We start from the raw sequence: 6,319 nt of genomic DNA on the forward strand, positions 1-6,319 counted from the left end.
AAGGAAAGGAATCGTCGTGTCGCTGAATGAGAGACTAACAATGGGTTTCTTATCAATTGCAGTCTGAATGTGCTGGAGAAAGTGCCTTTCACATTGTTTCTCTAGTGGTGATAGACATGGTGTATCGGTTGAGAATGAATCCAGTTCCCAAAATATCGTAATTTGTTGGTCTATCTTATCTTCTTCCGTTAGAGCTGCACAAGTAGTTGATCTTGATGAATTATGTTTTAATTTTCCAGCCACAATCCAACTTAGTTTGGTTTTCTGTAATCTTGGCAGTCCTTTACCCAACGATAAATGCTTGTCCTGCATTATGTCGTAGTAGTGTTCTGCTCCTAAGAGTAGATCAATCTTTCCTGCCTTCTCAAAGTTAGGATCTGCCAATTCAATATGCTTTGGAAGTTTCCAACGAGCAATATCAATTGACTGTCCTGGTTGATCTGCAACAATGTGAGGCAATACAATAGCCTCCAATCGAGAGTTGAAATTGTTATGCTGTGATTTGAGCACAACATTAACACGTGCCTTCGATGTTTGTGTTCGTCCACCAATTCCATTTATTTGTAGCTCTGATTTTTTAACGTTGAGAGCTAATATATTTAATGCTCTTTCAGAGATTACATTGACTTGAGAACCTGAGTCAAGTAAGGCTCTGAATTCGGCCATTTGTCCATTATTGCCTTCAATAATTACTCGAGCAGTGGCTAAAAGTACATAATTGGTTTGTACTCCACTTGCTGATGCTGCTGTTTTGGATTCAGGCTTCGATTCAAAATGTAGAAGAGTGTTATGCCTTTTATCGCATTTGAAACAATTTTTCTTCTGGCATTCCTTTGCTGAATGATCGCGTTTGAAACATTTTATGCATAACTTGTTCCTTTGAATCCAATTTAATCGTTCAACTGTTGTTTTCTTCAAAAATTCGTTGCACTTGTACATAATGTGATTGGTTTTGTTACAGAAATAGCATGTATACTCTGTACCAATCTGAGCGCATGTGCCTTTTTTGGTGTGATTTATCTTATCACTGCCGGTAGCCTCCAATGTAAGGAACCGATGTTCCAAGAAGGTCAAAAACTGATCCAGTTTCTGCAGCTTCTTTGAGTCTACAACTGACTGCTCATATAACATATGAGTTTGACGATCCAATTTCCTTGTCAAACTACATAACAGTATTGCATCCCAGTTTTCAGTTTGAATTCCAATGTTATTTAGTGCAGATAATGTTTCGTTGATATTATCATGCATTGCTTTTATAGACTTGCCATGTTATTGATGGTTGGTCTAATATTTCTTGTATTAAAGCGTTACTTAGCACTCTTTTGTTGCTAAAACGCTCTAGTAGCATATTCCATGCTGTTTCATAATTTCCTTGGGTTAAGGATAGATGGCGTATTAAACGCTCAGCCTCTCCAATGATGCTAGTTTTTAAGTACCACATCTTTTGAATGATGGGTAATGATGCTTCATGAATCATTTTCTTGAAGATGTCATGAAATTGTTGCCATTTTAAATAATCCCCATCAAATTTGGGAATTTCAACCTTCGGCAACGGCAATGAGGCATGCATTTGGGGTATGTTGGCAGGACGAGAGATACTTTCTTCACATGTCATAGTTTGGATTCCTATAACGGCGTCTTCAGCTGCTAGATATCTCCGGTCACTATATCCATGTTTTGCAGGGTCCTCAAATTTTTTATAAATTTCTATGTGGATCGTTGTTATCTTATTCCAATACTGATTTATGATTGGAATAAATCCTTGACGAGTTTCATTCGTCATTTTGTTCATGATGCGTTCCAAGCTATCCAGCAGAACCCTTTGTTCACGAATCATTGGATCCAGTTCTGATTCTTCTTCACTGGAAGTAACCGATCCAGTATCCATTTGTATTGTGGATAATTGTTTATAAAATTCTCCTTTGTAGGATACAACCAAATCCCTTATTTGATTGAAGTAGTGATTTTTAAAGTAATTGTGCTCAATTTTAGCACCTTCTGTTTTACTTTTTATATTTGAATCCTCTTTAGAAAATGTTTCCCACAGCTTAACTATCTTCTCAATGCGTATTTGGAAGTTGTCATGCTGTTGTTTTCGCTCAGGCGAGTCCTTTTTGAAATTCCTCATTACGTTTTGGATCTCCTCGCCTGTTATTAATTGCCTGTCCAGCAATGCGCTGATATTCGATGATGCCATTTTTTATTTAAAGTAATACCTGACCCGTTGGAGATATTTCGTTTTGTCGCTTTGACAGGTTGTGCCTCTACTCACAACCAAATAGGCGGTCAAGGTATACTTTTAAATATTACGGCTATGGAGCTCGATTTTCTCCTACCTTGTTGCTGCCAAGTTGACTATCCAGTGATGTCCAAGATCGCCAAGTTGATCAGTTGTTGGTTTTTGAAATTGGTCGCCCAGTTGACCAATTATACGTGAAGGATTCTCCAAATTAATCCTGTGTCCAGAAGTCGGGGGTCACCAAATGTTAATAATATTATCTGAAAAGTTTGTTTTTTTGTCTGCCACCGGTTCTTGATACCAGTAACAATTTCGTTGCCGCAATCTGTACTTGAAACAAATTGAGCTCGGAGAAGTGAATACCACGAGTTTTCGTTAAGTACTGATTTTATTGTGGAATATGCAGGGTTTATATATACAATATCTTAAGAACTAATGTTTGTTTAGGTCTAATTATTATCTGTTTATAGTTTACAATGGGTAGCCTGATAATCAATAGTTATCTCATAGTTTATTAGACTGAACAGTTGTAACCTTATCTTATATCGCTTAAGTTTATGACGCATGCAGGTCAAATCATGCGTGCTGACAGATGGTGTGAAGTCGTAGATACGCAGCGGTGCCTGTTTGTATAGGACTATCTGTTACTTATCTGCAGGGCACGATTTTCTGCTTGTCTCGAAATCGTACATCTTCGTTATGTCCGCATTGAACACATATCTATAGTATCGCCATCTGAGGATCTGCAACGTGAGATCCGATTGGAGAATGGGCCCTGAATGAAGGATATAATTCAGACTCTTGCCATTTGATGATGGACAAGATGCGTTGAAAACGACCCGCACCTTCGTTGTGGTGCTATCTGGTTTGAACACGGCGTGGTGAGGCAGGAAATTAGGAGTCGTGACAATCGCCTGAGGCGATATGGGTGTCATATGACCTAAGTCCACGTACTCCTGGAGAACGGCATTGTACTGTTCCTTTAGAGAATCGTTTCTTGACAAACGATTCTCGTTCTTGAGGAATTGAGAATTAGATCTGGAATGACCCAGTTCAATGCCATCGGGCTTCCGGAATGGAAGAGTCACCCGATATCTGCCACATTTGCTACGAGAAGTAGTCTTAACGAAGTTTTCTTCGCAAACGAAGTCTTACTCCTTTATCAGCTTCGCTGGAATATCCTCCACCTCCCAAAATTTGGAAAGTAGGCTGTCGAGCTGTTCGTCTGCTTGGAGGGCGACTCTTGTCGAAAACGCAGAAACAGTTGTCGACACATTCTGGGACGGGGCCGGTGAGAATCCAGACAAACACGGTTTCCTGCCCAAGGAGTGAGCCACAAATGTTTGGCCGGGAGCCGCTCAAGATGACCGACGGAAGGATATCCGCGCCAATTAGAATATCAATCTGAGCGCTCTTGTAGAAGTGTGGATCTGCCAGTTCTATCGCTGGTAGGATGCAATCTGCGAACGGGCTACAGACGGAAATGTCTGAATGCTCAAGAGCGGTCAAGCAACGCTGAATCGTGCTCTGCAGCTCCTTGATAGCTGCTCCCGACTCTTGGGTAACCGTGGACAGGTTGAACAGGATTTTTAACTGGCTTGTTATTAACAAGCGCTTGTTTTCAAATCGTTCGCAGAGAGCACCCCAAGCCGACGCGAAACCATCGTTTGTCAGCGGAAATTTGGCTACGATTTCATTGGCCTCATCTGCGGTCTTCGAATTCAAATGAAAAAGTTTCTCAACCGGAGTCAACCTTGGATTGTTGACATAGATGGCCGTGAAAAGGTCACGGAAGGTCGGCCACCGCAAGTAATCCCCACGGAACACTTCGATGTCGACTGGAGGGAGCCGGCAGCCAGTGGAGTATACAGGAGGAACGGATGCTTCACTCCTGCTGGACCCGGAAACTTGGGTAATTTGCCCCTTAACACGGGCGAGACACCGCTCATACACTGCATAGCAGTGATCGTATTTCGCCTCCATGGCCTGTGTGCCTTCACTGTCGCCGTCTCGATGCAGTGCATCAGGGCATGTGGAATAGGCGGCCTCGATACTGTCCCAGAGGGCTTGCAGCCGGTCGCGACGGATCTCGTACGTGTGTACATTGTCGTCTTCGGCTTGTCGTCTTCCCTCTGACCCGACTCTCAAAGTGCACCAGTCTGTCGGAGACACTGACGAAGTTGCTGAGAGCCATCGCACGGGTTTCGCTAAGTTTAGCTTGGACGGAACGGGTAGTTGCCTGACTACGTGGATCAGTCGAAGACGTACGCAACGCAGTCTTTGCAGAAGCAGACGCCGACGGACGATCGACTTTTACTCGGAGTTGAGCGGCAGGGGTGGCGGATTTGGACCCCGAAGGAGCGGGCGAAGCGGACGACAGGCGACGAGCTGTGGTCGGAAGCTTTAGCGAATGTTTTGAGCCCTTTTCGCTCTTTTGGCTCTTGGACATACTATGCTTCGGCAGTCACTTTAGAGTCTTTTCCTCAACAAAGACTCACGATAAAGCGGACAGCCGAAAGCAAGCACAAAATGGAGAGGAACTTCGGCTGTCAAAGGATAGTGAGCAAAGCCGACACAAGAAAACAGACGAGGAGGAAAAATCGCTGTTGGAAAAAACAAAATTGTTTGAATAAAACACAAACAGCAGCGTGAATCTTTATTACTCGGTGTGATTGCTGTTGTTTATATACATATACGGAAATTGATAATATATATGTATGTGTAGTAACGGATTGGTATATATAATCTCAATGTATAAGGAGCATATACGGAGTGTATATGTAACGTGTACGGAAGTGTACGTGTATGTATGTGATAATATATATATATATTATATATGCAACAATGGACTTGAACATATTATATAATATCAATATATGAGGAACATATACGGAGTGTATATGTATGTGAAGCAGTATACGTATATGTATGTGATAATATATATATGTATATTATATGGGTAATACTGGACTTGAGTATATAACTTCAGTATGTGTGGAACATATACGGAGTGTATATGTGTGTAAGTGTCGTGTATGGAAGCGTACGTGTATGTATGTGTGTTGTATGTGGATGTATATATGTCGTATGTATATGTATGTATATATATATATATGTATATACATATATATATGGAGTGTAGTGGATCTACGCGCGTTTGCTATTAAAAGATATAACAACATGAAGAGAGGTTGCATACACAGGATTGTGTTAAAAAACAGACAAACGCGATACGACAGAAAAAGAAATAGCAAAGTACACACAACCGCGGCCAAATCGGAAAATATTAGCGAACTCTTTTAAACTGTATAGATACTTACACATACATATACATATAAGGATATATATATATATACTGTGCCAAGTATACACAAAGTAGAAAAGATGGCAGAGAAAATGCCGGTAGAACGCTTATGTACTTATATATATGCTGTGCCACATATATAGTTATAAGGTGCAAGGAAAAAAATAATATGGCGCGAACACAACACTTGCACAAAATGTATGATGGAAAAATTGTATTACTTATCTTGAGAAAAAAAAACAACCAATGCTGTTGCTGGGGTCGAGCTAAAATCCAGAAATCCGGCTCGAAGGACCAAATGTTTGTAGGGGGGCGTCTTCCAAGTAAATAAAAACCACTTTCACTTTAATTTTGTAGCAGATTGTGACTTTTTCACAACTTTTTATTTGACACTTGAAAATATACTTTTTGCATGTGCTTGAGAAAATTCGAACATAGAACCAAAGGCGGAATAGCAAAAAGCTCTAAAAAGGGCAGGGTGACCATCTCTAGAGGAAACCAAGAACAGTGTGGCTGCGCGTATGAGACAGTCACACGCACAGTATACCAGCTTTGTCGCTATCGACAACTTGCGATCGCGACCACACTGTCAGCTGGCCTGAGTGGTCACACCTGCTGTCATCTGGCATCAACAAACACTGACTGGTTCCACGCTGTTTCCAGTGATTTGATGCACCTGCGAAATTAACTTGTTTTTGCGGGTTAGGAAAAGGTCAATTTTCTCAAAAACAGCTAGTAGGATTTCAACCAAAATTGCTATATATCTTCCTTATAGT

This window comes from Drosophila nasuta, unplaced genomic scaffold (genome assembly GCF_023558535.2).
Source record: "Drosophila nasuta strain 15112-1781.00 unplaced genomic scaffold, ASM2355853v1 ctg20_pilon, whole genome shotgun sequence".
NCBI classification, from domain to species: domain Eukaryota; kingdom Metazoa; phylum Arthropoda; class Insecta; order Diptera; family Drosophilidae; genus Drosophila; species Drosophila nasuta.